The sequence below is a fragment of the Rhagoletis zephyria genome, unplaced genomic scaffold (assembly GCF_001687245.7).
Source record: "Rhagoletis zephyria isolate East Lansing unplaced genomic scaffold, Rhagoletis_zephyria_1.1 Rzeph_scaffold_00116, whole genome shotgun sequence".
In the NCBI taxonomy this organism is placed as follows: Eukaryota; Metazoa; Arthropoda; class Insecta; order Diptera; family Tephritidae; genus Rhagoletis; species Rhagoletis zephyria.
Genome location: NW_016157200.1, coordinates 479,791 through 500,325, shown reverse-complemented (window position 1 = coordinate 500,325; position 20,535 = coordinate 479,791). Strand labels below are relative to the sequence as shown.

At 32.3% G+C, this 20,535-nt stretch overlaps 1 long non-coding RNA gene across 1 annotated transcript in view; it reads right to left on the bottom strand.

Moving 5' to 3' along the window:
• Positions 1-15,173: 15,173 nt before the first annotated feature.
• LOC108378472 (uncharacterized) overlaps positions 15,174-20,535 on the bottom strand; it is a 45,895-nt gene continuing 40,533 nt past the window's right edge. The window contains exon 3 of the long non-coding RNA XR_001849411.1: positions 15,174-15,341. This is a non-coding gene — a long non-coding RNA (uncharacterized LOC108378472). The remainder of the gene's footprint in view (positions 15,342-20,535) is intronic.

Here is a 20,535-nt window from a genome sequence, read left to right as displayed (position 1 = left end):
CCATAGCATAATTAAATTTAATAACTCACATTTTCAACAAAAACAAATTTTATAAATAACTGCGGTTGGCCTTTATTTTCGTTAGCGATTCCATTTCTCACAGTCATTACCCATAAGCTCCCTCGCATAAAACGCTTGCAGAGGGATATATCACAAAAAGTAAAATTAATGATAGGAAAAGTTACAATGTGTTTAATGTGGACCAGTTATTTTCGGTCTCTGCATTTGGTCCAAAATAATATGTCCAACTTTGACTTAACAAAAATTGAATTCTTGTAAAAATGACATACCATTGCATTATATATATATTTTTTTTTATAAATTTTTTAACTGCTATGGCCGTTTTTTTGAATTATGCGATCCATGCTGCTCGACGTCATACTTAAGTCCGTGCATAAAGCTTGATGAGGAAAATTAAATAACTATTTAACTGGGTACAGTTTAGTTAGAATGGGTGATCCGATCCAAAAAATTTTACACACACTTGTAGCCAATGGTCTGCGCTTTATCGCAAAACCTAATTTTGTAACTTGCGCTCACTAATTTATTAATAAATTCAATCTGAAAAATGCACTTTTTTTGTGAATTTCGGAGCGAGTTCTACGCAAATATACTGTAGGTGGCATACCCGGAGTTATATGCACAATAAATGTTGAATACCTTTAACAATAGAAAGGTGTTCTGCACAAAAATACTGTTTATCGAGTTTACATTTCAGGTGTCAAAATGCAAATTTTATACCATTTTCCAATGGTTCCCCGGAGGTATGTGGAAGGTTTCGTGGGATCAGGTGTGACTTTTTACAAAGTGTGACCTATGCTCTTTCTAGCGGGTTGATATCAAGACCCATGCCCCCTCCCTCTCCGCCCCCTAACCCAAAACCAGTGGGCAAATAACTTAACAATTCCAATTTAACTATTTGTGCGTTAATATTTCTGCGTAGTTGTACACAATTATTGAAACATTAGAAAGCAAAATGAAGTCTGCAGTGGCAAATTGTAAAAGTGAAAATAAAAGCCAAGCGTACATATGTATCTACATACATATAGCTTCATGCATTTTTCCAACATCCGGCATGTGCTGAAGATCGCCTAAAGGGCTAAATGCCCAAAATCATTGCTCATGTTCCTATTTGATTAGACCTCGTATACTTATTGATTCCTGATTGATTTAATATTGATATTAACAAATTGTTTACATATTTTCCTATGCGTTTTGGCATTTCTCTCTCTCTCTCAATTTCAACAAGATGACGTCACGCAAAAATTACGCTAAAAAATCTTCTCTCATGGGCGCAATCTTGTATTCCATCATTCTTGGAGATCACTATTGCCACGCTAAAAATTTACTGTAACAACGAAATTTATAGCGCAAAATTATTGTATGTGCCACACAACAGTTTTTGTACGTAGTAAAAACTTGGTTTGGTTTGGATGGATAATTTCGCGCAAAGGAGTCGATATGTATGTATGTTTGTACATATATCCAAAGTGTGTTCGTCTAAAAAATCATGAAGCCGGACTCTTTTAAAATATGTACGTGAAACCGTTATGCGATCAATATTCTTTTTAGTGTTTTTTTTTTTTTACTCATACAGTTTAACTTTCCAATTTGTACCTCCGTTTTGGACATTGCAAGCCAGCAACCAATTCGAATTTATGTTAAGTAAATACAATAATTTCATCTCCATTCGCGACAAAATTTATTGCAAATGTAATGAAATTCTGAAACGACATAAAAACTTACAGAAAAAAACCGAAATGGTAAACAAGGTATGCATGCAGATATACATACATATGTATGTACATACATCCAAGTACAAATAAGGAAGAGAATAAACAAAAGGCTTCATAAAAACTGGTCCAATGTAGAGAATTCAGTTCAGTGCCAACGAAAACATTTAAACAATGGAGTATACTTAACACGATTCGTAAGTGTACGCACATTTTGCCAACTCTGTATCGATGACGAATCGAATTTGAGTCAATATTTACATTTGTATGTATTTCCAATGTACATTGCATATTAAACTGGGTCACAAAAAAAAACTTTGTATTTACCCTAGATGACTGATATCTGTTTAAATTAAATTTTAATTGCCATAAATAGGAAAAATTTAGAACTCAAAAATTTCTTCATCATTTCAAATAAACGCATGGGTCTCAAAAAACATTTTTAATATTTAGTAACCAGGATGTCTCCCGGACCAACTTTGCCTTTGACTTTAAAAATTGTGTTCCATACAAATCGATCTACCCTAATGTTCGTAAGTGTTGGTGTTCGCAATGTTCATATCTATACCAACTATGTGAACATTATCTTTAACTAAGCTTTCTTATACACTTATCCTAACCCGTACAAGTTTTTAATCTTCAGTGACCACCTATAAAATTGCCTGCTTAAAATTTTCTTGGAACATTTTAACCCTCTAAATGACTTTAACGACCTTTCCTTATGGCTGTTTTGAGGGCGGGTCAAGAATACCCATTTAAGTAGGAGTGGGAAAACATTGCCTCATTAAATTCTACTGCAGAAGCCTGAGGACAGAAATTTCATTTGAAATCGTTTTATAGATGACTAGATCGCCATAGATGCGGGTGCTGAGTGCATGAACTTTCTGCGTGCTACATTAATTAATTTCAATAAATCTCAGCATACTTAAACCATGCCAAAAACAGGGGATTTCAAATTATTTAACCATCTTCAAAATATTTTCAAACTAAACATCTCTCTTGTGATACTTTTTCAATTAACTTATACCCTGAATTCATTTGTACATATATGGAATAAAAAAGAGTACAACCCCCTTGCATGTGGTTTAGAAGTGAATCCAACATTGAAATTATTGAATAGTTTGACAATAACTTTCTCAACAATTGGTAACCTTTTTAAACCTATTTCGTCTGACACTCATATTGTAATACATACAAATGCATTCAAATTACCTAATTCCTATAATTCAAGTTGAATTTGAATTTTCACATATGTGGAAACACTGATACATATATGTACTTATGTAGCTTAGAAGTAAAGCCTTTTCATGACTTTCAGTTAATATCTATATTGTATTAGCTCATTTAACTTACAAAATAACAGTAATTGAACTTAGTTTTAAAACAGGTGGCAACCCTTTTCAGATATCGCAGAAGATTCTACATGTTCGAGCTGAACATTTCTAAACATTTTTACGTTTGACACTTTAATTTGAGTATAATTAATTAAAATTCGACTTTTAAAACTGGTGGAAATCACCTCAAAACATTTTACAACTAACCGCCCTATTCCCACAAATCTGACAAAATTCATATTATGACTATTGTCACAATTACAACTTTTTTAAGTCTCTTGATATCCATTTTTTAATATAATTTTCAAATAGTTCCGCTAATTCGACAGTTGACAGCCCTCCTCCATGAGTGTTTAATTGGTTTTATACATACATACATATATGTATCTCCATACCAAGTTCCAGTACTCTATCCGTTTGTGTGCCACGCCCCCTTGTACAATCGAGATTAAATCTATCCTATATTTTAAATTGCATGATGATCGTGAAAGTGTAATAAACAAACAAACTCAGTTTCGGATTTATAATATTAGTAAGGATATTTTCTATAAATGAATTGCACTTTCGGCTAAAATGTTAAAACTTTAACCCTCCTCAAAAAATCAGACCCTTTGGATCAGAACTGTATTCGGCGAAGTTGGTCTGGGAGAGGACATCCTCTTTCATAATTATTAGCGTTTGTACGTGTTGAGTAACTATTGTTGGACAGTGTTATTAAACATTAAAATAGGGCGATATTATTTCGCGTGGNCATATGGTTGGACAGTGTTATTAAACATTAAAATAGGGCGATATTATTTCGCGTGGGGACCGCCCTTGTGTAGCGTATGAATATACACTTAGAAAAAATTTTCGCATGCTGTGAATTGTACATTATAGTACTAAACTCAACCTACCGACTTAAGCTACTCTGTTTTGTTGCCACATACCTATTTGGCGAAACTAACTTATTTTTTCAGTGTATACCTATATTAATATTAGTGCAGATGTTCATATGTATACGTATGAACGTGTGTATGTATTTATGTATACATATATATATACATGTATACTTGTGTATTTGCACGTGCCTTAAACCAGTGCAAAAGTACCATATGTAAATATGTACAAACATATGAATGTGGAGTAAATTACTTTGTTTATCGATTCATTTGCCTTTTGGAATTAATTTACATTTAACAAGAAGCTTTCTTTTATTTGAATCATCCGCCGGAAGTCAGTAAATACAGTTTAATAGGGCACCTCCTGGTCATTGACGCAATTCCTTAAATGCATGCAAATTCGTCAATTTAAAATAGAGATGGGCGCTAGAGTGACTTTGGCGCACGTTTATGCTCATGTACATACATTTGTGCAACATGACGTATGATTTANCGGATGCATTGTTTACTTTACGGAATGCGTCACCTTTGTTCGCTACATCAATTAAAAGTGTTCCTTCGGATTTTTGCCATATGACATGGCGTAGAGACATCTTGAAAAGTGAGACCAGCGGCCAAAGGAAGCAGCGCATCTAAAAAGGGCTCCAAATAGTCCTTTATCACATCCACGTATCAGTTTAAGTTTCACATAACAGAAATATTGCGTGGTTGAAACCAGCTTTTAATTGTTGTAATATTTTTCTGGTCACTGATGTAGATACTTACATAGTTATTTTTCTTCTATTAAAATATTTAAACTTTCTTTCACATTTTTAATGAAGGAGATAAGGACATAATAAGATAAGAACGTAACACTACAGTTAATATGTTAGTTTGTATTGCCTTGAAAATATTTTTCACAACATTATGTATGTAGGTATGTATATATAAATATTGGGGATCAGTAATTTCTTTTTTTTAACTGACTTCAAAAAAATGCGGAGGTTATCAATTCGTGCGAATATTTTTTTTTTGTTTTTTTTTTAAGAGTGTTGCTGCATAATTTTGGGCCACGCTAACCCATTTCTATAATTCTTTATTTAGACGAAAGGTGGTACCTCAGAGGTGGTCACATACTAATTTGGCTTAGACCCGATCATTGGTAATTAACGGTAGTCTTAAATTTTAATATGAGAATTGAAGTCAATTTACTTGTAAATAATGCATATAACAGTATATGTCAATTAGTACCCTTGGCTCTTAGATGGTCTGTTTCCTGCACCAGAATGCATCTGCGAATATTTACACTCTCATAAACTGTTGACAAAATTGTGTCTGTTTAGTTGATGAAGATGAGCGATTAACGGAATCGATCAGATAAAGCAGACATATACTTTAAGCACCAGTGGAAGTTGACGTTTTGCCTTATCCCCCGACGATGTGCCCTAGGGTGGTAAAAAAAAGTAATGGCCGATTTTTACTGCTCTCACCCCCTAGAATAGTTCTATTCTGAAAAAATATACGCCTGTTTTTTTTTTTTATTTGAAATCAAATAATATTCTGAGGCCGTTTAAAGCGGTCAAAGTTTTCCATGTATGTATTTCATATGGGAATTTTTTTTTTCGTAGAAATGGTATATATATAATTCAGGAAAATCAATATTTTTCGATCGCAAAGCTCTGTTTATTTTTCAGGAGAATTCCAATAAAACGCCCAAATTTGAATTTCAAAAGCTTAAAAAATATTCCGAATTATAAGACATCCGAGTGCCATATTTGATCACTCAGCAGTTACGCATAGTGCATGTTTTCATAGAATTTGAAATCACCCTATACCGACGCAAAAAATTCTTAATTACAAAAATAGAACTTTATCATACATCTACAGGCTAAGGTCTCCAATTTAACCTCTCATTCCTTTTCCTTTTCAAAAGCATTCTCAAACTAAAATCTTCTTAAATCTCTTTCGTCTGACATTGTGATAGACATGTATGTCAATAAACTTATGAATTAATTCGAATTTGATTGTTCGAATAAATGGCAACCTTCCTAAGTAAAGGTCAGGAATAAATCCCTGTTAAACCCAATGTATACCCATCTTTTAGTAATTCATCCAACTTACTGAATAATTGGAATGCAACTTTTTAAACACGTGGCAACTCTCTTCAATCGTTCGAAGTGTTCAAATTAAAGATTTCTTACCATTCTTTCGTTTGACTATGGTATATTTATATTTCATATACTTTTTGAATTAGGTAATTGAGTTAGACCTTCCAAACAGATGGCAGCCCTCTTCAAAAGTATTTTAAAGCTTAATCATTGTTAATTCTCCTTCGTCGGACACTTTGATACATATTTTAATTAGCTGATGAATTAAGTAGAATTTTAATTTTCAAACATGTGGCAACCGCACTAAATACAGTTTAGAAATAAAAATTTGTCGAGCCCCCTTCGATTGGTACACATATTTTAATAATTCGTTTAACCTATAGAATATTTTGAATTCAACTTTTTAAACAGGTGGCAACCCTCTTCCAACACCTCAAAAATATTCTTGGCGATGAAACAAAAGATTTATTAACACTCTTTCGTTTGATATCCATATTTTGATATTTCTATGACTTGAGCATGAGTTACCTAAATACGACATTTCAAGCATTACTACTTTCTAAAACCCCTTTAGTTTGACACCCATATGGTGATACATATTTCTCTTACCTAATATGATTTTTGAAACAGTTGGCAACCCTCTTATGGTTTAGCTAGGAAACAAAGCTTTTCAAAACGATTTCGATTGATATCCAATTTGTAATAATTGATTTATTTTTTAAATAATTTGAATATAATTTTTTTTATATTAAATGCAGAGGGGACCCATGGAAAATCAATAGTATTAAATTATGGTAAAATAAAGACTTGGGTATTATAATTGGAATTGATTTTCAAGTATTCTATACCATTTCTACGAAAAATTGTTGTTTTCCCATATAAAATACATGGAAAACTTTGAGCGCCCTCTAAATATTTTTTGATTTCGAAATAAAAAAAATAGGTATGGAACAATCCTAGGCATTGAGACCATTAAAATTCGGACTTTACTTTGCGGATGGAATAGACGGATTTTCTCAATTTCTCTCCAAAAACGCGATGCTAGCCATGATTCAATCAGTGCATTGCAGAGCTATAACAAAAAATACAACCTAAACAAAACTTACAGCCTTATTATGTATCTCGAATGATAGGCCGCATGAACAATTCGTCCGCATACTTTCGAACCAAGTAGATAGTGAGTAGGTATCGAAAAATATACTCGTATCGAAACCCGATACTAAGGAAAATATTGCTTCGAAATTTTTTCGCTACTGGTTTTTGGGCGAAACTCATGACAAGGCTTAATATAAATCGCACAGGGCTTTGTGGCTGATTAACGGCCAGCGAAACCCAAAATCGATGTAATGCGACGTTTACACGGCCAAACTGTTCGAGTAGAAGTTTAAGTGAATTCATTTTCGGCATAGAAGTTTCAATGCGATGTGAAAGTCCTTGAGTAACAGCGCGTTTACCCACCGGCGTATAACCGAACGCACCCGTCGGCTGACATGACATATTTCACGAAAATTCTCGATCGCATGGCGTTGACGTTGTCATCGCCGGTAAAGAGAGAGAATCAACAGAGCAAATCACATCCGTCGGTGAGTAAACGCGCGCTAAAGCTGATGACAGATAAAACGCTTGCTTCGTTTTACGTGACAGATTGTTTTTCAAAATGGTTGACAACCGAAGAAAGCCTTTCTTTCTTCGAACATCCAATCAGTCAAACTACAAACATCTCGCCTTTTGTAATAGCATGATAGCACAGAAAAAAACTGTTTTTCTTGAAAACGGCTAAAAACGGCGGCTTAAGTAAAATAAGAGCAATTCTTTACATCCCAGTTTATCCATTTAACAAAATTGTAAAAGCTTACCTTAAATTATAAATGGAAATAAATCAGAAAAAGTTTGAAGTTATGCAAATATGTCAGTTTGTTTTGCAAACAAATGATAAGAAGTCCCTTTTTTACTATCATTATATTTTTGTTTTCCACTAAAAATTTTCGTTTATTCGAACTTTACAAAAAAATGCACTTTAAACTTAAGAAATAAAACGGTTGCGCAACCAACGTTTTATTTTACAAAAACAAAGTGAAGTTTCTGTTATTTTGGAGTATTCTCTACAGAATGGCATCAGAAAATAATGTAAAGCTGCGTTTACGAAATCGGACTTTCGCACATCCAAATGAATCATTTTACCTAATGTGCAGTTACGCTTCAGCCCAACTAGTTCACGTTCTATCCTTTTTCAATGTTAGCGACTAGTATTTTTAACATTGCGATGTCCTGCCAGATGTCAATTGTCCGGCTTTGCATTAGCATCTACTAGTGGAAAAATTAGTAGCATCATACCAGTTGATGAGATAGTCTGCCAATTCATCTCTCGTGAAAAGCATAAGTATGCCTTTTAGCTCGCGGCGTTTCAGAAGTCGAAATGGCCGACAGAGCAAAACACTCGCGTGGTATGCCTGAGATCCCAGGTTCAAGTCCCGGCTCAGGGAAAATTTTTTAATTTTATTTGTTTTTATTAAGGGGTTTCATTGTAATTTTCAGGGACCGAGACTAACAGTTTTTTTTTTTAAGTCATCTTGGCCAAATATTTATATAAAAGTCATTTCCTGATAATAAACAAACCGCATATCCAAATTCAACGGGTTTGGTGTCAAATGAAAGAGGACTAAAATAGCTTTAAAACTGAGGTATCTAAACGAGGAAAGCCAACTATTGGAAAATATTTAAATTAAAAATGTTATTTAATTACTTAAATTATAAAAAAATATATATATAGTTTATAAGCTATTTCCGTCCTCTTTCATTTGATAGAAAAAGTGTTTAAATTGGATAAGCGGAAATGACTTTTATATAAGTATTTGGCCAAGGTGACGTTAGAAAAAAAACTGTTATTTTCGGTCTCTCGTAATTTTTAAATTAAATAAAAGCAAAAAAATTTTTATTAATTTCTTGTGTTATGGCACAAGTATTTCTTCCCATATGCATGTTTTTTCTGCAATGAAATTAGATTTTAAAATTTATTATTTATATTTAAGTTGATCCAACCTGCCTGGTAGTCTTCACGCGACGCCACAGCCGACACTTGTAAGAATAGCAATTAACCGCATTTTATGTTTGGTTTTGGCAATTCAAAGGCAGATGAATGCTTAAGTTCTTCGAACTGGTAGGCCATCGCTTTGGCACATACTAGTTAATGAACTGGTATTTTTACTGACTGGTTTGACTTTTCACTGCAGGGTATACATACGTACTTATGTACGAGTATACTTACAAACATTTGTACATGTGATTGGCTGTTTTGCCAAAATTCAAAATATTTGCCACTTAGTAATAGTTCATTGGCTTCTTCTTTTCAAATAATATGAGTCTCTTTTTACATTTTCTTTACCTTTTTTGAAGAACTCGTTGTTTGCGCAAATAAACACCATTATTATTTGGTAATATTTGGGTGCAAATATTGTATTCGCGTATATACATACATGTATATGTATGTATGTATCTATTTGTTAAAAATGTTGTGAATGACTGGCTAATTTACGATATCTAATGACTTTAGCAAAGTTGACACCATCTAAATTAAATAGATGATAAAAGCTTACTATTGTTATAACCAGGGTACGGATTTTTGGGACCTGAAAACCCATAAAAAAGGCAACATAAAATAGTGAAATAGGCACTAAAAACCGAAAAAGAGGCAGAAAGGGACATTTACTATTTTATAACTGTTTATTTTACAAGAAAAAACGGGGAAAAAGTTATAAATTAGTTTTATAATATGTAAAATTTGTTTTTTGATTGATAATTTTCTTCGTACGAGTTTTAAGTAATAAACTTTTACTCTACAATTTTTACTTCCACAAGCATGTACAAATTGAATTATTCTTATAAACCTTTTTATTTTTACATAAACATCATACATCAGAATTCAAATTTGAAACCAAATACCAAATTTGAGTTGGGACACTTTTGAAGATCGTGTGCGATATAACCGTCCATGAGAAACTAACCGTTAAGTAAGTATAATCCGGCTCTGTGAAAAGTCTGGCCCTGGGTTTTATTAATTGTTATAGCAAAAACTATTTTAATAGGGAACTTCTTATTGGGATTGGTCACATACAAAAGTACAAAAAGGGAGACTAATAAAAAACACCTTGGAGAAATAATACGTAATAGTTGTAGTAACATTGAACCATACGATTCATCTTATAGTTTTCAAATAGCATTTTCATTCCTTTATGACAAAGAATGGTCTAAAGTTTACAAAACATGCGGGCGACGTGCTCTCACACAAGTGATGCCCAATTTAAGTATGGACCGTTGGAAACTTCCGAAAAAGGCTGAAACAACAGCTTTGAACTTTTCCTACACCAGTTTGGTGTACCACTGCGCTTCTAAAAACGCCTATAAATCATATCCAATATACATATTTAAACATAACTTATACTGCTATATATATGTATATAACTTATAGCGCTATTTTCGGATAACGCAGAAAGCACTTTTTGCAAATTTCCAGAAATCACTTTCAGAAATAAATTTTGCGAGGTGTAACTGTAAGCAAAAGAACGCCAATTGCTTTCGAGAAATAATTTCAACTTGCTAGTGTTGCATTACCAAAACTCAAAGTGCTGTCGAAACAATCGAGTTTTGCGTATGACGCGATATTTCGCGAATGTGTAAAAATTATACAAATGTTGAATTAAATACCAAAAAGTACATGAAATATTTAAATATTAATGCATTCGAAATTATGTGGCGGATTAGCCATTAGTAGCTAGACGTTCTGTCATATTTCATCCTTTTAATTATGTAGTACATCGGAGTAATGCCGATTCCGTCCAGAATTTCTTTTTATTGAAATTCTTGCGATCACTTTTGGAAACTATTGAGTTTGACAGAAGCTCTGCAGTGTCAAACGTACTTGCACCTGCCTTATTTAACAGCTATTCAACTGCTTAAGTTTGTTTTCCCTAAGTTTTGAAACTTTTTTAATATATGCATGTATGCACATTAGGGTGCCTATCGAAACTGTTTTTTTTTTTTTTTTTTTTTGGAAATTTGAAGGCCCAACCCTTAATTTTATTCGTTTTTATGAGATATACTAGCCTTTACCCGCGCGTTTCACCCCTCGTCTTTATACAAATATGAAAAGTAATTTATGTAAAGATGTTATATTTTATCTAATTTTCCTATAGCAGAATACGGAAGGACAGTTGTAACTTTTTGGCACAGCAGGTGTTTTAATTTTCATTAAAATATCTCCAATAAATTATGTATATATGCATGTAAGTAATAGTAAATGTTGTTTTAGCTGATAAAAAATTCCACGCCTTTGGGATATGCCACGCTCCCTTTTACAGATTCATTTATCTCGACACCAACTTCTAGTATCTACTCTACCAAAAATATTTTAAGAGATATACAACATGAAAATTTAAGTTAGTATGGGAGGTGCCACGCCCGCTTTTCCAGCACTCCCGATTTTTCTCTATACCTATAACCTTCCCGGGGTAAAAACAAATAAGTGTGCGATCCCGTGCCGCGGTTCAAAAGTTATAAGGTAATGAACAAACAGATATTCACATATATATATATAGATTACTATTACCTAGTTTTATAGTTTTTTTTTATAGATTTTTTAAAGGTCATTTAGAGCGCGACCTGTCGACTTGGTTCAGAAAATACGATTTTGTAGATTTATGAGCGCTTTTGAATGATTATTTTTTAGTTGATTACAAAGTTAGAATAATATAAAATAGTATATCTCTACTAGTACTCTATTGTCGGACTTGGCTTGTTGGGATTTTTTATCGGTAAAAAAAAAAACAAATATTTCTCTTAATTTATTAAATTTTGACCATCAATATTTTTCATATTTTCAAAACTTGTAGCATTTTATAAAATAACATTTATTTTCAAACAAACTGAGACCTCAATTATTGAAACCGCATAAAAATTGTCGAAGTTAGGCAACTTTTCTTAAACGTTTAAACTGTTTATTCAGAATAAAAAAAAAAATGGGTGTGCAGTTTTGTAGGTAAATAGTAAAGTGCAAATTTCAAGACGCTAGAAAATCGCGTTGAGTTTTGATAATATTTTGTCTGACGGTGTTGAGCATTTTCTTCCATATAAAATATGCATGACAATTTCGTTTGTATGGGAGAAAATGTGTAGAACCATCAGCAAAACCAATTATTCATCAAAATTGAAAATCAATGCGATTTGCTAGAGGCGGAAAATTCGCACTTTAACCTTCTAAATATTAAAGTTTCTGGAAATTTCAGAATTTTTGTACATACATAGTTTGAAATATGGATTTATGTGGCGCTGGTTAGGTAAAGTGCTAAACTTTTATAAAAAAAAATAGAAGCATTAAATAAAGAAAAGAAAAATAGCTAAGCCTAGTCTAAATGTTACTTGACTTAATCAGTTGACCCCAAGTGTACATACGAGCGTAGTTAAAAAAAAAAAAAATATCTTTTCGGTGACCAGGGCGATACAAAATTCCTTCTCCTCTACAAAATTTTCCACTAGAGGATGCTATTTTTTTTTGTTAAAGACTTTATGAAGAGAGTTAGGCACTAAGTCAAAATTTTCCCTTCAGTATGAGTGCTGCAATGACACAGGTGTATCCGTAAATGGAGCAACCAAACATGCGCCTGTGTTTGTAAATTACTTAAATATATATCTACAATTCGGTTACTTAAGTAACTAATTAGGTATGCAAATATATAAGCATATATCAGCAAATTTCAAACGTCTTTTTGGTCGAAAATGGAGGCACACTTTCCCGAGAAAATGCATTATCTTCACGCCCCACGTTTTTCATTTTCAATCTCATAAGTTATTTATAATGACTTTTGCTAAAATTTCAAAATCAAAAGTTATCAAAACAAATTCTATGGGACTGCGAAATATTGTTTTCTACTTCTAGTTCATTTCTAGAAGCGTGGTTTATTAAAAAGTTTTTATTTTTTTTACTTTATACTTTTTAGTTTTGTCCGTATAAAATTTTGAAATAGACCTTAAAATAATTCAACGATATTCTGATTTGTATTGTACCCCACCAGAACAATTTACCCTATACTCCAATACAATTACGTTTTCTTTTTCTAATCTAAAACTTAATCACAAATTCTCCGAATTTCAACACTCTCTCACACAAAAATGCACAGTAGAATACGGCAAAATTTTCACATTGCTGTTAAGAAATTCTTAGAGGCTTTATCCAATGCACCACATAGAGCTACCTGTAAAATAAGGAGTATTTACCCAGTCAGTTCGGAATTTACATGGTGTTTGTTGTATACCAGCTAGACTTTTATAAAAAAAATAATAAGCATTAAATAAACAAAAGACAAATGCCAAAACTGGTCAAAAATTGCAATTCTTTTATTTTGTGGACCACTACATGTATATACATACATACCTAGCATATAAGTTCTTATGTATTGAGTGCAAAAAAGAGTGTATTTTAGTACAAAACGAAGTTGAATTTTATGTTTCTAAATATTTCTTGCTTAGCACAATATAAAAAAGCGTTTTATTTAATGTAAATAAATGTGATATGTGATTTATACACATACATATGTATGTATGTTCATATGTACATGTGTATGTAATGTTGCATAACAAGCCAATTAATTCAATTATTTGTTTTCTTTTGTTTTGTCAACTCCGTTAAATTAACTGATTTTATGAATCAATACATTTATTTGTAATTTTTTATGGAATCGGCATCGGCACCGGTACCAGAAAAAAAATTAACCCGTAGTTGCGTATGTAACGTATACGCCCCGTAGCACCATACGCAGTTATCGAACACGTTTACTCGCACGCTTTATTAAATATTGGCGTTTAAGATTTTTACAAAGTATACCTTATGCACATATGTATGTATGCATATATTACTTTCTTCATGTATGTATATAACAATTTTACAATGAATTCCGAGTTTGACAATAAAAATTGTAAAAATGGAATTTTAGTTTCTCAAATCATAGTCATCTTTTACTCAATGTAATCATTTTCATTTGGTGGTACACTAACTTTATTACACTAGATTCGTTCGTTTTGGCAAGAAGAACACTTTCACCGTTTAATTTTAACACTTTGAAGTATCTAAAAATAATAAAATTAAAAAATAGGGAAATTTCAAAAATTACATAATAGCTGCGACAGATATTCTGCATGCTGGCTTTTTTTTTATTCCGTGGTAAAATCTTGAAACTTCACAGATATTTTGTATTTGATGCCAACGTCCATTACCTCTAATATGAACATTCTATTTGAAGGCTTTTCAAAGTTATTAAATAAAAACTTATGCTTTTTTGGAGTGACAGTGAAAATATGAGTAATTTCGGTACTTTTTCGCCTAGATAAACGTTTCAAGGCTAAAATTGTTCAATAACTTGATGTTGTCATTGTACTTGTTTCTGAAACTCCACTGTTTGCAATAAAAAAATGATGATTTAGGATTTTTTTGGCGAGAGAAGGGAGTTATACTTATAAAAAAAAAATCGTGACATTTGCTCATACATATATATGTACATATGTATATTCATGTATTATATGTTAAGCAGCTAATTTTGAATGCATTTTACGCTTTTATAAAAGTATTGTAAAACTTTGAATGCAATGCATTACGCTCATTTTTTTGAATATATGCACAATAGTTGCGCTTGCGTGACTTTTAATAAGCGTCCACGAATTTTCGTACTTTTTGTCAGTGAACTATTATAAGCATGCGTGTATCGACTGCGCTAAACACGCACCGAATGTTGTATGCATTTTCTTTAAAACATATGTAAGGTTTGTGTGTGCTTTTCCAAAAATTAAAAAGTGAGATATTAGCATGCATACAAAACAATAAGTATCGAATAGGGTTTTAAATGAAATTAAATTTTGTATACGTATGTACATATGTATGTCTTTAACTTTCTGTTAACTGCTTATCATAACAGTAATTTTATGTGTTTTGAATCGTAATGCAGCAGCTACGTGATTTTTATTTTTTACAAGGTAAAAGTATTGTGTGTAAATAAAACATGCACCGCTATGCACTTGCATATAATTACTTCGTTGTATAAATCAAATAAATAAAAAATAAGAAAACACCTTTTTAAATGACTCACTCACCTTTTTTCCTGTTTTGTTTTTTGTTTTTGTATAGTTTGCTTCCTGTTTCCTTGTGTAAATATGTTTTTATTTGTGTTTAATTAAATGCAGGCGTCATGAAGTAGTACGAAGTAGCTTTTGTAGGTCTGCAGTGTATTGTGTATTTTTGAGGAGAGAGTATACTCGTACAGCTCACTAAATATGTGGTTATAGAAAATAGAAACCGTAACAGTCCTTTAATACAACATATAAACACATACATATGCACATAAAATGAGTGCGCTTATATTAGCTTATGTAAATGTGTTTAAACAAACTTACTTATGCAATGCAAGTCAAAATGTAAGGGAAAATTGAGCTTTTGAGCGGATAAGTAAGTATGTATGTACATATGTACGCTATATACATATTTACATATGTATAAGCGTAAACACGAGTACCTACATATGTACATTTATATACATATATATGTTTATACACGACATACAATTGTGCAAATTCCTATGTGCATGCGTTTCCTTGCTTGACTACATTTGCATATCAATTCTTGCTGCTGTCGAGTTGTTTTGCAGTTGTCGTTGCGGTGTTGGGTTGTGGGGTTACGAGTGCGTCCGACAATTTAGCAATAATGCGATTATAAAGCAGCAGCAGCATTCTGACAAAACTGGGTCATGTTCTGCCTACGTTCTCCGTGCCTACTTTTGTATATAGTACGTACATAGGTATATATATATATATAGTAAGTCTACGGGTATGGAAGTCTATATACATACACCTTGACTCACTTGAATAGGCACATATTTTACTTGGAGTTCGTAGGCATAATATCGATTTCATTTTCAAGAACGAACGACTTAAAAAATAATGTCCCTTTTTTATATACTTTGTTTATTATTGTGTTATGTGCGTGATCCGAATTAAAACAAAAAGGCTAGAGGAATTTGATAGAAGGTTTATTTAATGTGAGGTCAACTGCTATCTTACAAGGATGATTAAAAATTTTGCTCTTTTCTCGATCGAATGATTTGCGAAGGAAGCAAGATACCTCCGCACTATGTTTGAGAGGAGTCCAGGACGTGATAACGTGCTATGAAACTGTTGAGCTCATATTTCATACAAAACATTTAAAAGTCTAAGTTCGGGCGGAGCCGAACATTAAATACCCGGCGCAAGTATTAATATAGTTTTTTCACCTGTCCGAAAACTACCGCTACGTGGAAAACAGGGGTGGTTTTACGTCTATTTCAAACACCTTCGATAGAACGTTCACTCAGTTATAATTAGATAACCTTATATAGATATATGTGGGCGACATCACGCCCATTTTCCAAAATTCCATAATAATATCACTTCTTTTCAAGGGATTGTTGTAAGTATCAATTTTGGGTAAGCCTGTCGTCCTAAAATTTGGAGATATCGAAGTTTCAAGCATTTCTGAAACTTATCTTTATTGAAAAGTTGGCGTAATTTTAGTCAGATTTCATCGTTTTGCTTTATGTGGCAAGCACAATACTCATACCGAGTTTGGTATAAATTCATTTAATTATGAGCGTATTTTATGCTAATGAATTATTGCAAAAATCAATTTTGAATAAATTAGCTTCAGTATTTATTGATTTATCGAAGCTTTTCTCTAAATTACCGTTATATAGGATACCAGCGTAGTTATTGTCCGACTTTAAAAAATTTCGGATAATTTTTGTATGTTTTGTCAGGACCAACAACTGTGCCACGTTTGGGAGAAATTGTTGGAGCGGTTCTCAAGATATACACATGTAATCATAAGTGGGCGTGGCTACGCCCATTTTCCAAAACTTTATAATATTATTATTTTGTGCTTAAAAATGATTGTGAATATCAATTTTGAGTGAATAAGCTTTAGTAGTTACTTAAACGTGGCAGTTTTCGTATTTCTGAAAACTACCGTCATATGGGAGGTAGGCGAGGTTATTGTCCGATTTTGACCATTGTCAATACCATCCGTTCTACGCTGAGAAGAAGTACACATACATGTTTCGTTAAGATATTTCAATTTCTACTCAAGTCATCGTGTGCAAAAAATCGAATAGATGGCAACCTTAACAAAAGATATTTTCACTAAAGTTTTATTAAAACTCTTTCTTTTACCACTCATATTTTAATATTTCATTAAAATTGTGTAAAAGCTAAATAAATTAGGCTCTTCAAACAGGTGGCAACCTGCTGCGAAGCATCTTCAAACTGAAGTCATTTAAAGCTCTTTCGTTCGATACTTTGATACATAATTCAATTACCTGAAGAATTAAATTGAATTTAATTTGTTTACCACCTGGCAACCCTCCTAAACAGTTCAGATATAAATCCTTCTCAAACCCATGAACGATTAAATCACATCTTTTAGTAATTTATTTAACTTAATAATTCGTTTAAATTTAAAATTTTCGACAGCTCTCAACTCTCTTCAAACCATCAAAAAAAATATTGATGTTTAAATTGAAGATTTCCTAGCACTCTTTCGTTTAACGCCCATATTTTAACAATGCATATAAATAAATTCGGCTTTTAAAGCAGGTGGCAACCCTTTCCAAAACATTTTCAAATTACTACCTTTATAAACTCCTCCAGTCCATTTGTAAATTACCTATGTAATTTCCCTGTTTAAAATTTAATTTTATTTTTTAAACAGAGGCAACACTCTCACAGTTAAGTTAAGAAGCAAAGCTTTTAATAACCATTTTGACTGATACCTATGGCAACTCTTTTCAAAAAGTAAAACCTCATTCCACATCTGCAACCAAGCCTTTTAATTTGACACCTCATTTTTGAAAATCGAGCGAAGAATGGGGTTATGATGGTATTGATTTATAAATAATCTGAACTTGATTTTGAAAAGGTGGCCATTCTTTCCGGAAAAGTAAAAGCCTACTGCACATCTACATATCAAGCCCTTTAATTTGATTCCTCATTTTTGAAAATCGAGCGAAGAATGGGGTTATGATGGTATTGATTTATAAATAATCTGAACTTGATTTTGAAAAGGTGGCCATTCTTTCCGGAAAAGTAAAAGCCTACTGCACATCTACATATCAAGCCCTTTAATTTGATTCCCCATTTTTGAAAATCCAACGAATGGTTCAGATCTGATAACCTGGACAAAAAGTCCTTTCGCGTATTATATGTACTAGTGTTCGCCCAGCGGTTGAAATTCAACCGCTAAAATTAAGGATAGTTTATGTGAGTTGAGTTGAGCTGAAATAAAATTTGTTGGAATGGGTTAAGTGGAGGGGAGTTTAGNTTAAATTCGACTTTTTATGTAGGTGGCAGCCCTTTCGAACAGTAGGTTCGCGCTAAGATATTCTTAAATATTCTTCGTCTTACATTGCGTTACATATTTTAATCAACTGATGAATTAAGTTGAATTATACCAATTATACATGTGGAAACTCCGCTAAATATGGTTCAGAAATAAACATTTTTCAACCCCCTTCGATTGATACCCATATTTTAATAATCCATTTACCTAATTTAATAATTTGAATTTCATTTTTTAACAGGTGGAAACCTTCTTCCAATACCTCAAAAATATTTTGTATGTTCAAGCTAAAGTCTTCTTAATATTCTTTAGTTACACATCATTATTTTGACATTTCATATAACTTCTGGATAAGCTAATTAAATTCGACATTGCAAGAAGGTGGCAACCCTCCTCGAAATATTTTCAAACGGCCACATTCTGAAGCCCCTTTCGTTATCCGGCCATATGTTGAAACATATTCCTCCTAATTACTTTTCTTAATTCAAATTGAATTCAACTTTTTAAACAGGTGGCAACCCTCCTAAAGTTAACAAATATATTCAAAACCCTTTCCACTGGTACCCATTTTGTAATAATTGATTGATTTTTTTTAGATAATTTGAATGAATTTTTTTTAATTGTGAATGAAATTTTTTATCAGGCGGCAACTCTTTTCGAAAAAGTTAAACCTTATTGCACATCTACAGACCAAGCGCTTTAATTTGACATTTCATTATTGAAAATCGGGTGAACGGTACAGATCTTTTATGCTGTACAAAAAATGCCTTTTCGTATTATATATATACATATAAATTTGAGGTAGCGTTTACGAATAAAAAAAAAAATAAAAATTTTAACCACTCTAATGAAGATATATCAATATGAGATTTCGATAATAAATTAAAGAATAACTGTAAAACAATTCCACTCACGCATTTTAATCATGTCGGCATTGTCTACATTCACTTTCTGTTGCTATCTCAAATGGCCTCAGTATACATATATGCAAGTACATACATACATATGTCTGTACATTAGCGTGGCCCGAAAATCTGCTTTTTTAGATTTTGATTGGTAATAGCAAAAATATGGTTCACTATGCTCTAAAAACAATCTGTGTGAAATATGACAATTTTTGGTCCAATATCTTAGGCTCGCCCAAGTCCGTAAAAGTTCAATATTGCCAAAAAATAAAAATTAATAAACAAATTAAGTAATACATTTTTTCACTAAAATTGCAATAATCTTCTAAAGTATTAGTCCTACATAATTAGGTATATGGACCTTTTTTGTAGAGAATCGAAGTTAGTTAAGAAAAGTTGTTTTTAGTACTTCAACTTTGATGGACTTGGGTGAGCCTAGGATATTGACCAAAAACTTTCACATTTCACACAGATATTTTTTAGAGCATAATTAACCATATTTTTGCTATTACCAATCAAAATTCTAAAAAAGTGGATTTTCGGCCCACGCTAATGTACATATGTATGTATATATTTTTTAATATTTATTTTGTGAAAAATAATTGGATGTGTGATGTGCAACATACAGTATAGTTTCGAGTTGAATGCATTTCCAATCGCTGGAATTATTCTTATATTGTCAGGCCTAAAAGCTTGAAACCTCGATTGGTCCCCAGAGTTTCTATTACCGTTTTTCAAGTTTTCAGCCACTGACTATCGATTTAGTTTGTATATATCGTTTATATACATATGTATGTACATGTACCTATAGATAAGTATCTGCAATTGCAAGTCGACCATTGTATCTGCGTGCAACCGTACCCTGCAGGAAATGTATCTAACTGTAAGCTAACTTTAACTTTATTAGGAAGGAGCTAAAAGTCACTTATTATCTGCATATTTTCTTTGACGAAAGCTAACTATATTTCTATGGCGATGCCCGCGAAGTAGTCAAAGGTGGTTATATCTGTATTTGATGTAAATAACTTGTAACTAACTACTTTTGGCATAAGGTATCAATAGGAAAAACAAAATATTTTTGTTTTGTTATTTATTTTATTTTTATTTTTATTTTTATTTAATTTTATTTATTTTATTATATTTCTGTATTCTGCTGTGGTGGTCACGTATTCGAACTCCGTCAGACATACAA